Source organism: Grus americana, chromosome 1 (assembly GCF_028858705.1).
Source record: "Grus americana isolate bGruAme1 chromosome 1, bGruAme1.mat, whole genome shotgun sequence".
Taxonomy (NCBI): Eukaryota; Metazoa; Chordata; class Aves; order Gruiformes; family Gruidae; genus Grus; species Grus americana.
Window position 1 is genome coordinate 191,639,689 of NC_072852.1, and position 13,666 is coordinate 191,653,354.

The window sequence follows — 13,666 nt, forward strand, 5'->3', positions numbered from 1 at the left end:
TTGTGGTATACTACTTTCTTGATCCCCAGCAGTGATCCCACCATAGCACTGATGGAAGAGAAACTCTTGCGCAAATCAAGAAGCCTTCTCACAGAAAGGGCAGCAGTGACCAGAGGCAGGGAACAAGCACAGCAAAACTGTTTTCCCTCGCTCCCATGCAGTCAGTCATCAAGTGGTAAGAGGCTAAAGCTCTGTGCGCTAAGAATACCCAGAGAAATGATATCCTGTACTACAGACTTTCATCAAACAAATTAAACTAACAGCTGTATAACTATTCTATGGTGAGTACAGTGCCAGAAAAGATACTGAACTGAAATAAAATACTGACCAGCTTCTCTCCTTTAATAAAAAATACCTACAAATATATACCTACATATGATACACATTTTTTCAAAGACATCGTATATGATTTTTGTTCTTTGACACAGAATTGAGCATGAAACTCTGCAAATAAAAGAAAGAGGTGGGTAAAATTAATTCTTTGTGTGAGCCTATTTCACACCTTACGCAAACGTGTATGAGTAAAACGATGTGCACCTTACCCATCTGTGCAATGACTGCAAATTGTCTCCACAGCACCATCTATCGGTCTTTCCTTGACTGTAAATCATACTATAGAAAATATGCACCTAGAAACTATACATCTCGGGGCTGAGGCTACATAGCCACATTCTCCCGACGCTTGTTCTTCCCTCTGCCCTGCCCAGCTTCTGTCAGTTCACTTCAGCTAATAATTATGGGCACAACACGCTGGAGTAACTGGGGAATATAATGGTATCCATTTATTTTAGGATAAATAGAAGTTCTCTCTCTCAGAATTACTCATTAAGCAATGTTCTGAAAATCTATGCAACAAATTGTCTTGCTTTTCTGTTACACATAATCAAATGTGAAGTAAATTTCCTTCTGAGTTTAACATTACTTGGAGAATATAATACCAAAAATATAGCTAAGGGCTCCATTAAACAATTTGAAATCCAGGAGGCCAATTTCATATTGCTCTGTCACACATGCAAAAAAATAAATTAAAGAAAAAAATCAAAAATCTATGAAAGCACTCTAAAATGATAACAATAAAAACCATGAGTCAATTCTCTTTTAGTTTATTTCTGCCTATCTATACACAAGCATAAAAGATCTGGCAAAATAAATTGTTTCTAACTGTTAAAGGAAAGCAACTTCAATCTTTAAACATCCTTTGATATCTTTTTGATACCCTCTGTCTCTCTTAATGTCATCAATATGACCTGCCATAAAAAACCCAAAACACCCAACCAAAAACACATCCCTCCCCCCCCAACCACCATTATGCTTAACTATTAGTGAGTCTCAGTATGCATAGCAAGCCTGGTTATAAGCAATCCTTTATACACAGAAATAATCCTCTTCCAGCACTTTACATTCATGAAAACATCTAAAAAAAAGATTAACTACTTTTATCTAAAATGCAGAATGAGTGCAGCATCCATTCTAGCTAAATCTCTTATTGTTACTGTTGTTACTACTTACAGGGCATTAAATGGTTTTACACGTATTTATGATTTCTTCCTATATAGTGAGTGCACAGTCATAATGGTGTGATAAAGAAAGGTGATTGCCACAATGTAAGTAAGCAAATCGAGTCTCAGAAACAGCACAAAAGAGGTATTTACAAGGTAGGAAGATAACTGATGTCTCAAGCCCGCGTATCTTCCATCCCCTACTTGTTCTAGTGTCTGCAAAATGAGTGAATTTTATCTGCTGTCTCAGGTTCTACACACTTTCGACACAACCCACCACCAAGCTGAACTGTTGTTATTCTGCAGATTGTAGGAAACAGATCATTAATATACTGTAAAAGTCATACATTTTTAAAAACAATTCCCTTTCTCACACATTAAAAGCATCACTGATGCATTTGTCTGGTAGAGAAAGGAGAATAATTTTGTGGGTTTTTTTAAAGGGTTGGATAATTAGTCTGTGATTTGCATTTAAAACAGTGTTCCAAATAGAGGTCAAGGAACAAATATGAATGCTTTATGAAAATGTTAGTTGAAAAAAATATGGCAGTGATAAAACTGCCAAAAGGCACCTTTAGGACAGGATTTAGTTGCCTGGTGCCATTTTAGGCACCATGGAGCGCCTGGCCAGTGGGATATCCCATCTGCTTCTTTGGGTGGGTGTGGATCTGCTTTAGGCTGGGGTTACACCTGCCAGCCCTACATGGACCTTCGGGATACCCTAAGGAATCTAAAATAGTGCCTATGGTTAGGCAATTGAATTCCTCATTTAAAGTCCTATTGTCTTAAACCACAATGGGTACAAGCCAAATTCTTGTATTCGCAGGCACTACTGACCTCCCTGCTGGCTTTTATGGGACTCTGTCCAAAGGGAAGAATTCCCCATTTTCAGATGTAAAGGCCAGGACAGAAACTGTATTTGCTCTCTTAAGCTACATATGCTTCCGAAGTTGAATCACGCTGTTCAAATGGCATCTGAGAGTGCAAACAGATTGGCTGCGTGTCTTTCTTAAAAGCATGAAAACTCGGTTTCCCAAAATATCATCTATAAAAAGGGGTTCACTAAGTTTTGGAGAAAAAAAGTCTCATTACAGCCACTTAGAGAATCCTAAAATAGGAAAAAAGATACTCTTAGAAAAAGTTTCACATGTTTCAAAGATATGGATTCCACAACTTTCTCATGTGAAATCTTCCAGTATTTAGCTCTTTTTATAGTTAGAAACATCTTACTTATGTATAGTTTAGGTTTTCCTTGCTAAGACAAAAAAATGATTACTTCTGGTGAATATATTAGCTGTCTCTTTACAACTGTCTTTTACACAACTATAAACTACATAACTATAGCTTAAAGGTCTCTTCTTAGGCAGAACAAGCCCTGTTGCTATATTTCTGAAAGATCACGTTACCTTATCCATGATGCTGACCTCTAGGGTCCCTGCAGGGTTTTTTTACACCACTGTCAAACATGAGGTCCGAAGTTGATGTAAAGTGCTGCTTAGCTAGAGCAAGACAATGATTTCTTATGCATTACACTCCTACTAATACATTCTGAATGACTACTGCTTTCTTGCCACTATTGCTTTTTTTTCATAATAGCTTCTCATGGCTGATTCTCTGAGCGTATGTTCCATTAAAATCTCCAAACTTTTCCTACCAGCTGTCTAAGTATGTTGCCACCTTCTTTTTTTTGAAGTGGTGTTCTCTGCTGTTCTCATTCCTATTACTTCAGATGCACTTTTATCAGATCTGAGAGGCCTCCACCTTTACATTTTCAGCTGTTCCCCCCCATTAAGACAGAATAAAATCTAGGTATACACTCTACGTGTTGAGGATGTAAAACCACATCTTGGCAATTCCAACAAAACTTTTTTTTTTTTTTAAATGCCTCTTCTCCCAAACTGACTTGAGGTAGATCTCTCTTTTGAAACCCTGTTTTTTCTTCCCCTTGAGACTTTTGATGTATCGTCCTTCTCTTTTGGAAGATCATAAACACATTCTTGGTAATGTAATGTTGCCTTCTCCTTCTCCCAGCCTTTCTTTCCTGAACAGCCTGTACCCTTCTATATCAACACTCCAATCCTTTGATTTATCCTATGAAGTCTCTGTCTTGCCAATTAAATTATAGTTTTGTTTGTGTAGCAAGACATCTCGTTCTTGCTGTTTATTCCACATACTCTTAGAGATACCTAAAATGTCTGGCTAGGTGCCCTGGAATCCTGCCTCTTGTTTCTCTTTATCTCCCAACTGAAAGATCCCATTTGTTTCCAAGATTTCAGATCTTTTACCAGGTTATAAACACAGGTAAAGTTTTCAGCTCTTTCAGAAAATGAGAAAGGGATAATTCCTTAGGTTTATGTTCTACTCTTCTTCAACAAACTCTGCTTTGCCATTGCTGCCTTAATGCTTTTGCTATCTAATTTTAAGGATCATGATTTAAACACCTGATTTTGTGTGTCTGTAATGCCTGTGTTTACATATGAGATAGGAGTCTCATACCTATTAGAGCCAAAAAGGGACCTAGTGTGGATTCAGGTGCCTGTGCGTAGGTATCCAATACCCTGTGAGATGTCACAGAATATCTGGTTTAACTTCCAGAAAGGTACAGGTCCCCTGTCAGACAAGTTCTTTGGCAAGGCAAGACAAAAACTACCTGTTCGCATTTTGCAGGTGTCATGGATGGGAACCTCAAACAGCATGAGGCACCTCTGCTTCAGTGTTTTCCTCCTTCAGTAGAGTGCTTAGACAGTATTTAGCTCACCCTGAAATCAAAACCCAAATTCAAAGCTGAACTCTTCTCTAAGCTCCCATGACTGTAGTGAATAGATTTCCATTGACTCTAAAGGCAGCTGAAGACACTCAGCAGGTCAAAGGTCTACACCTAAATTTAGATGTCTCTAGTCCGGAACTGAATCCCACTCCAGCCTTGGGTGCGATCTGTTAGACCTGTGCTTTCCTAAAACCCCTACACTGAAAGATTGTGCCAGAAAAATCTGAAAAATGTAACAGCTGGCTATTCAAAAATTCTGGGAAGCACAGACTTTTGAAAATAATCATGGAGGACAAAAACTAAATGGCTTTGAAAAACACTGAAAATTTGAATGATGTCATTCTACTACTTGTTAAAAAAAATGCAAAAGAAAGCAGTGAACCTTAGTGCACCAATTTCCATCCTCTGATGTCAGAAAAAATAAGCTTAAATCATTCAAAAACTCTGGGTAGGAGAAAGGAGAAAGAGTTTGTAACTTGTCAGTAAAAATAACAGATGTGAATTCTAGAGAACTGACAAATGTAGGTAGCTAAAGGAAATTTAATTGCTTGCTGTCCACTAAAAATATGAATTGTTGGGATTTAAATAGTAATAAAATGGGAAGTCTACCTAGAATTCTGCATATTTCTAACATAAGCTGAAAAAATAAAATTAAATAGCAATTTAACTGCCAACAAAGCTAAGGGACCTGCTTCCCTCTATTAAAATACAACCTCCAAATATCTTCTCACCCGAATAACTTGGAAGTCTTGAGAAAGTCAGACAAGGATTTGCTTGTAATGATCTGAAATTGAGGTTGAGCAAATACCAAAATCTGGTATTAGAAATTTTTTCCAGTAGTTCACTTGTGTTTGGCCCTGTGTATTTTTTTTTTCCTTTTAATGAAAACAAACTACAAAAAGAAACAAAGAAATATAGTTCAAGATTCTAGTTGACCTGGCATTGAAAAAGAGCCTGAGTCTAAGGGTGCCACAGCTGAGGTCAGTACTTGCCTGCTTTAAGGAAAGCGTAACGGTTTATTCACTTCCATGGATCAATGTCTCTACTTCTCCTTCCCCTTCCATGTTCGTGCCTCTCTCTTCACTAATGACCCTTTTACCCCGCTAAGCCTTCACAAGGACAATTTCTCTGCTGGTTCCCCCCCCTTTCTTTCACAAATTCCTCATGTTCTTCAATCATTCAATAAAAGGAATCTCTTTTTCCTCAAGTCTTGGAAACTTGAGTTTTGACTAATGGTATTTAAGTACATAAATGGCAATACACTGAGTTATGTGGAAGGAAAGACTTAATAGTATGGAATGCCTGGTGTGGACTGGCAAGAACAATTTACTGCTTGCAAAAAGTTCTGGCTGGGAGAAGTGCATGGCCTGTAACAATAGAACTAATGGAATTAACTTGTTACAGATTTCATAAATTAGATTAATACAGAGAAAAAAATTATAATCCTTATTCTTTGTAACAATGCAGTCTCCAAAACAAACATAGAAAAAATTCTAAACTGCAACAAGAGATACTATTGTACTGTGTGACTTCACATTTAGCATCATTGCTAATGAGGAATAGATCAGTAGAAGCATATTTAAAATTACATGAAAACAACAGAAACCAAAGGAAATCTTCTTTATTATCCTAAGTTAATAAAAATAGTAAAATTAATGTTTTAATTAATTGACTAAATAGATTATTTTAAATATTTGCTCTAAATTCCTTTCTAATGCATGCAAATCTCTGTCTTAGTGAAAAATTCATAGCCCTTTAAACTTTCGCGCTGCTAGTAAGAAAACCTGTCATCAATACAAAAAAAAAAGATGCTGAAACATAGGAATATTATGGCACCTTTTACCTGGTACTGGCTGAGCAAATCCAGTTAAAATTTCAGCAATGCTTTTTCGTTCCTCTTTAAAGTAAAGATAAGGAGCCATGTCTCCACGTAAGCTGATTCAGCTTCACTGATTTTGGTAAAGTTATACTGATTCGCACCTGCTGCAGGTGTTCTTACCTGTACCCACTGATATTAGAAGGCTAAATCAATTAGTATTTTCTAAATGCTCCAACTTTCTCTTATTCTTCAAACTGGCTTTAATCGTTTTTCTGTTTGTAGTGGTTCACGAAATAAAACAAGAAATACACCCTAGTGATATTTGCACGAACTGCAGAGAGAAGGGAGAAAACCTGAGTCTGCCTGGAATTTTTTATATATAAGATTTAGCTGAACTGCAAATGGTCAGCTGCTGGGCGTGCATCAGTAGGTGTTCTGAGAGGAATGGTGTAACATCAGGGTAGGAATGGAGAAGATCCCAAGGGGAACTGAATTCCGTGTGACACTGAGCAGATTGAAGGAAGGCCCATGCTGTTACCACATAACCTCTAAAGCCTTTATATGTGATACAGGTTTCACAGAATGTTTAATTTTCCCCCTATACCTCTCTCCCCCTGCCTCAGTACTTACCGCTGAGAAACATTTGGCATCTAGCTACGTGCTAGGAATAAAATATACTAGCATACACTCAGAACGTTGCAAAGATCCAGACCCCACTGTCCTGAATCAGAGATAAAATTCTATTTGCTTCATTTTCATCTGAGTAATACCACAGAGATTTTATCTGAACATTAGTTTAATTGGGAATTATAAGCATTGGCAAGACCCACAGGAGACTGCTAATGGGTTATCATATGTAAAATGCCAGAAAGTGTAAAGCACGTTGATAGTGCCATGTTGCACTCACCCCTGAAAAGAAGAAATGTCACAATGATACACATAAAAAGACAAAGGAAATACTGTTAATTATAGAGGTATTTGCTTGTGATAAATTAAACACTACACTCAGAACTTGGCTTCTCAAGATCTACCAAGGAAAGCACTCTCTGCTCTGGGAAGTGAACATCAAATACCTCTGAAAGTAAGCCTTGTCTACACTTCCAATCTGCAGCAACGCAGAGTATCGGTAGTGCTGATAGCATGCGCAAGGGGTACAAATACTCCAATAATATGTAGATCAACTTGCACTAACAATTCTAATGCAGTCTAATGGTGTATGCAGCCTTTTCCATACTTCATTGCAGGCTGTCTTTGCTCTAGGGTGCCTCTACTTACCCAATTCTCTCTCCTTGCCTTTATGTGGGTGTGCATGTATGGGTCTTTGCGTGTATATGCATGCATATGCATCCACATACGTGTGTGTACTAGAACGAGTGGCTCAGCTTTGAGAAACAGCTGCTTTTGGCATTTGATCTGTATTTGAGTCAACATGAGTTGATCTCATGAGTTCAATTAACATCTCTTAGGAAGAGCCACGCAGAGACCTGTTACAGCGTGCCTGTATTGCGCACTGCTCAGTGGCACTAGGCTGCTTTCTGAGCAGATCCCCAAAGGCTTCTGCTGAAATTTTAACAGTAACTAATTTCGGGCACGTCTAAAATATGTATCCCTGTGGTTCACGCACTGGTCTGATGCAGAGGCTCGATGCTGCAACCGTGGAAGTCCCAGAGCAGAATCAATCTGGCATTTTCACCGCTCAGCTCCTGCTGCACTTAATGCAGAGTAGCTGCATCACCTCTTCCTTTTTCTTTGCTGCCCGTGGAGGTCTGGCGCCTGTACAAATAGCTGCCATCCAGAGCGGCGTAGCTGGCAGTTCCTTAACATCTGCTGTAACGGCATTTCCCGGCTCGCCTGCTTCGTCAAGCGCTTCACGACTCGGTGCGCTTGAAGTCCCTTCCAGAGACACGGGGGAGGCTCAGCACGACGGATACTCTCGCGCTTTGCATTTTTTGCACCCCACCCCCCCCCCCCCCCACCCGCCCCGGGCAGCCTGGCCCTGGGTCAGGGCGCTGCTCGGCGCGGCGGGGCGGGCAGCAAGGAGGTTGCCGGTAGCCGCGCTGCCTGCGCGCTCCGCCGGGGCCCGGCCGCGGCAGGCGGTTCCTTCCCTGTGCTGCCCTGGGCTTATTTCATCTCCCCGCACACCACCGCCGCCCCCCCTTCTCCCTCGCCTCCGCGGGAACCCGAAGGTGGGAGCTGTTCATCCAACGTGACGGGCAAAATCAGAACGCGGTGGCGTGCTGCCCGGCGGTTACAGGCAGGAGTCAGGCTCTCGGCGGAGCGGTGCAGGCAGGGATGGGGGCCGGAGGGGATGCTCGCCCAGGCCCGGGGCAGCACGGGGGCGGCAGCGGGGGCGGGGTACCGTGGGCTCTGCGTACGGTGGCAGGTGCCCCCCTAAGCTCCGCGTTTGCACCGTGTCCAGACCCCAACACGGGGCCGAGTCCAAATGGGTCTCAAAAACAACAACAAAAAAAAAAGAAAAAGGAAAATACTTGGCTATCTTGTCGTGCATCTCTGTCTCCACACGTTGCGTCTTTTTCTTACCATTTCTAAGTTCTTGCATTTAAGTTCCGTCCTAATTCTTCAAGTAAAAGGAAAGGTAAAGTGTCTAGCCTCATTCCCTCTGCTCCTCTATTATGAATCCTGGCTGCGGCTCGGTCCCGCACAGCCTCCCGTTAACGTCGAGGCCACCATGACCCAGCAGCACCGGGCGAGGCTGGGGCAGCGTAAGGGCAGGGACCTACTCCGCTGGACGGTGCGCGGAGGGGCGCACCCGGGACAGTCCAGCCTGAGCCCCGGTCAGAGCCTTCGCCGCGCCTCGGGAAGGAGCATCACGAAAGCTACCGAGACCAAATCTCGGCTCCGGGCTCGGAGCGCACCGGGAGAGGCCCCCGCGGAGGTGGACTCACACAGCCCTAGTGCGATTGCATGGAGCGGTTCAGGTCTTTCCCAACTGCAGAGAGGTGTAATAGCAAACTTTCTCTGGAGTAGACCGCTGCTCGCTGGTGTATTTGCTTTTGAGCGGTCCCGTGCGGTGCATGTTCTCGGCTCCCCTACGAGCCCAACTCCAGCTCTAGGTGGGTGTCTTCTGGCTCCTTCCTTCCCCCTTCTCCCGGGGAGACATTGGGGTGAGCACTGAACAGCGACGCACCCGCAAAGGGGCAGAACGGGCGGGGGCGACGGGCGGGGGCGGCGGGCCGGGGCAGTGCGCGGAGCCCCGCGGAGCCCAGCGCGGAGGCGCAGTGCGCGGCGCGCCCGCAGGGAGGCGCAGGCGGGCAGCACCGGTGCCGCCGCGGCGCGCAGGGGGCGCCGGGCGAGGGGAGCGGCGCGGCCGCGGGGGGCCGGCAAGGGCAGCGCGGCGGGGGCGGCGGCGGGCCGGGCGGAGGGCGGCGGGAGGGGGCCCGCTGAAGCAAAGCTTGCTGCTGGCCGAGGAGAGAGCGCATCGGCGAGGACGGAAACCCCCAGTGTTTGCCCCTCTGCGCTCTTTTTTCTGTCTTTCCTCCCTCCCCATGCTGCGAAGCCTGCGCTCCAGAGGGAACCGTCGCATCGGAAGGAGCTGTTACTTTTTACAGCCAGCATGAGGCTCCCCGAGGGAATTAGGAGATGCCGCACTAAACAGCCGAGGAAGAGTCCGTCTCTCATCTGTTGCACCGGAGCTCGGCGGCAGGCGCGGTCCCCCCGCCTGGAGGTGATGGACACCCGCTAACTCGTGGGCGTGTATCCGAGTGTCTGCACGTGTGGCAAATATGAAGAAAATAAAGTAAAAATGGGGAAAAGTGGCTGAAACGGACGAGAGCCAGTGAAATAAAACAAACACCTTTTAAAGGGATTTAATTTACAAAAGGGATTGAAAAGGGTACTACTTCCAAAGGAAAATGTGACCTGTTAAAAACGGTTGAAGGAGGATGCCGGCTGTCAACGCATGCACCTAAACCAAGTAAGTTCTCGTCAACTTTGCTATATTCTCTTTTTGAATCTTCGATTACCTTCTTGTCCCTCTACCAAAAAAAAAAAAAAAAGTACCTAAGGCGGTCGGAGGTAACTTTTGCGCCGACACAAGCATAAAGCGACATTGTGCACCGTCTTGGTCACAGCCCAGGGGAGCATTAAGATCCTTTTCTTTCTCTTGTACTAAATAAAAGTGGGGTGTTTTTTTCCTCGCAGCCGCTGCCATGGGAAGGGGCATCCCTCGGTGGCTGGGTGAAGTGTGACACCTGCAGGACAGAGCGCCCGTGGGACCGGGGGAGGGAGCGGGCAGGGGACCGGCTCCCCGGCGGCACAGCGGGGGAGGAAGCTCCGCGTCTGCCATCCGCTCCGGGCAAGAGCGAGGGCAGCCGCGGGTGGGAGCCTCACGGGGCTGAGGTGAGGGCACCCCGGCAGCGCAACAGCGGGACTTTACACGTCTCGCACAGGGGCTGTGCCTGCTTTCGGCCCCGCGCACACAGGTGGGGGGAGAGACCCAGCCGCGGTGCCCCCCGCCCCGGCGCGGGGTGCTGGCGGGGACCCGGGGCGCAGCGGGGCGGGTCACGCCGCGGGCCGCCCGCTGCTCCCCCCGGTACCGGCGGCCGCAGCTGGGATGTGCCCGCTGTTCACCCGAGGGGACCTCGCTCCTCGACGGGGAAGGGTCGGGTCCCGCCGGGAAGCCTCCAGGAGGCACCTGGAGGACGGCGAAACGCAGGTAGATACTGGAGGAGGGCACGGTGGAGCGAGCCGTTGGACGGCTCCTAGAGAAATAAAGTGGCTGGTAGGATTATCCCCGCGTCGGGTTTGCGCTTGCAAGATCCTGACTGTTGTGGCGATCGGACAGAAGCCGTCGTCCTGTTGGCAAGAAGCAGCTGATGCTCTGGAGGCTTAAATGCTGACAGAAAACCGCATTCTACAGAGGAGCAGAACTGTGAAATTTGCTGCAATTGACACAACCTGTGGCCTTGTTAACCTATTTCCCTTTTTTTTACAAGAAAATGTCATTTATATGCACTTTTGTTTTACTGGACTGGAGTGATTTCCTGTTAGCATGGCAACCGAAATTTATATTTCTCTAAGCGTGCCTCGTGAGATGGCTTTTCTAATGCTAAAACACCTTTTAGGTGGAATTAAATAAAAATACTGTGTTTTTCTTCCAGAGAATGGGTACTCTTCAAAAAATGAATGAAAAAATGATAAAACAGAGATTGCACCTTTGTTTCATCTGAGAAAGACAGAATGGGAAATAATTTATTCTATACTGTATGCTTTGGGAAATCTAGATGTGCACTGAGTCTTATGAAAATAAGTTTTTCTGAGTCCTACACACTAAATTAAATGCCAACATTACAGCACCTTTAAATCCAATCTACCTGAAATTTCAAATTTAATTGTACTGCAGTGACATAGCACGCTTCAGTGTTTACATTACTTTCTCCAAAGCTCAGACCTGCATCGCTTAGCAAGGTTATCTATGCAAACACAGATTTTTCCATAATTTAACCTCATTCACATAAGAGTTTTATGTACAGTCAGAGAAGTCAAGCACTAGAGTGGGACTGCTTTAGAGCTGTCTGAGAATAGCAGAAATTCTGGACTTATAGAAGACTTGAGTTTACACCCATTTTTCAGGCAAGACTCAGAAATAGGCTTTTTGCTTTAATATCGAAACAGCAGAAATTCTCATGGTACAGTTTGGTTTTCCTTTGGTGTCGCCTTCTATACTGAAAAACCTTGGTTTTGCTTGCAGAAGGATGGGGTTCTTTACTATAATTTTTCTTCTTTTTCTTCTGTTGTTCAGACTTCGGAACAGATGAGACTGTATTTGGAAACAGCAAAACAAAAATATGTCTGTCTTTTAAATTCAACGTCAGCCACTTATTCTGACTCTATATATAGTAGTCATTGCCCTTAAAATAACTCCAGAAAGAAATTCCATTTCTTCTTATCTCATCTTATTTAAAGCCAAATACTGCTAGTTGAAATTTAAGTCAATTGAGGTCACTACAGATCTGGTATGATTTTGCTTATCTTTTTGAGTGCGCCTGAAAGTACTGGGTCTGAGCAATGTGGCTGCACGCTTGGTGAAAGTGGATTTGCATTAGTCCAGTCTGGAGAGCCAGTCAAGTATATATTGGAGGACACATGTAGCAAAAAACTATTAAGGGATTAGCTTTCACGTTTGTGTGTGTGTGTATATCTCCTTACTTAGATGACAAGTAAAAATGGGCATGACTGCTCCTCCCAGCACCTGAGACCTGTCTCCATGCCAGTACACTGTTTAATCTGCCAGCTTTTTCTAGGACGTGATTCACTGGAGTGAGGTGGCAAAATCAGCAGGGAAAATCCTGTGTAGCATCTCTGCCTGCCTCTGGTGTTTCTGGTAATCACTGCTAAAAGGGACTGAATTCCTTTTGAAAATTATGACTAAGTCACCATGACTTGTCTTACAGAAAGGCAACATAGATGCGGGAAGAAAAGGCTGTTAGAACCTGTTTCAAGAAAAAGCAGACAAGAATAGAGGAAGCATTGTTCTATTCAGACACTTAATGGCTTTATGAGTGTCAAATTTACCATTACCTTTTCTGTTCAAATTTAAGTTGTGTTGGGTTAAATTCTGGTTATTTTATCAAATATAATATTTTAAATTACTGAAAGCAGGTTGAAGATAAAACTTTGTGTATAAATCAATCTTCCATCACCATGTTTTGTAACAACAAACAAAATTCCAGAAACCATCTGTTTTAGAAGCCCTGAATCCACTGAGGAAGACAAGACCGCAACAACGGTGCCAGGATCCTCATGTTCACTGTGATTCGTATCTGCAAAACAAATTCACCTGACTAAATACATATTAATTATTGTGGTTTTATATAATGAACACAGAGAAAGGCTGAGCAAATAAAATCTTTTTGTAGCAAATATCCATGCAGAAATCCTTCATAAGTGCATTAGCTTTCAGTCAAATACAATTTGAAACTATTAAAAGAGGAACACCTGGAAATAAGACATAATTGCTTTGCATAGTGAAGTTTTGAAAGAAATTAAAGCTTTTTAGTGAGCCACACAGAAAAAAGTAACAAATAAATGAAAATTATTTATTATATGTTTTTTCTTAGAGTTGTGGTTTGTTACTTTTTTCTTCCTTTAAACTTCTGTTTTCGTTTGAATTCTCAAAGTATTTCTTCCACTTTTTTACAACCACTTATTTCTAATTTAGATAGTGACTGGTGTGAGACAAGAACTGAAAAGAACCTTGGATAAAAATTACCTTTTTCACAGCTAAGCTATTTTTCAGTGAATGTGGGCTGAAGGGGGGCAGGAAAACTCCTTCAAATTTGAGTGAATTTCACATATGTCCAAGAGTATGAACCAGTCAAACCTAACCTCTGAAGTCTATGACAGCTTCTGCAATTGCTTGGTCACTGGGCCTGTGCTCAACAGACTCATCTGAAAAGCTTCTCCCATACCTGTGCATTTCAGATGAACCATTTGAATGTTATGATAATAATATTACCTGGTACATGATGCAATGGGTAAAGAGGGAAACAGTGGATAAAGATTTTTCACCAGGCTTTCCTGAGACAGAGGTTATGGCATTATTCTGGAGATACTTTCCAC

General features: G+C 43.5%; 1 protein-coding gene across 1 annotated transcript in view; it reads left to right on the forward strand.

Annotated features, from left to right (window-relative positions):
• The first annotated feature begins 9,515 nt into the window (after positions 1-9,515).
• The window catches only part of TRPC4 (transient receptor potential cation channel subfamily C member 4), a 170,414-nt gene continuing 166,263 nt past the window's right edge, over positions 9,516-13,666 (forward strand). Inside the window, exon 1 of the mRNA XM_054812973.1 lies at positions 9,516-10,019. The gene's annotated coding sequence lies outside the window, so the exon portion shown is untranslated. The remainder of the gene's footprint in view (positions 10,020-13,666) is intronic.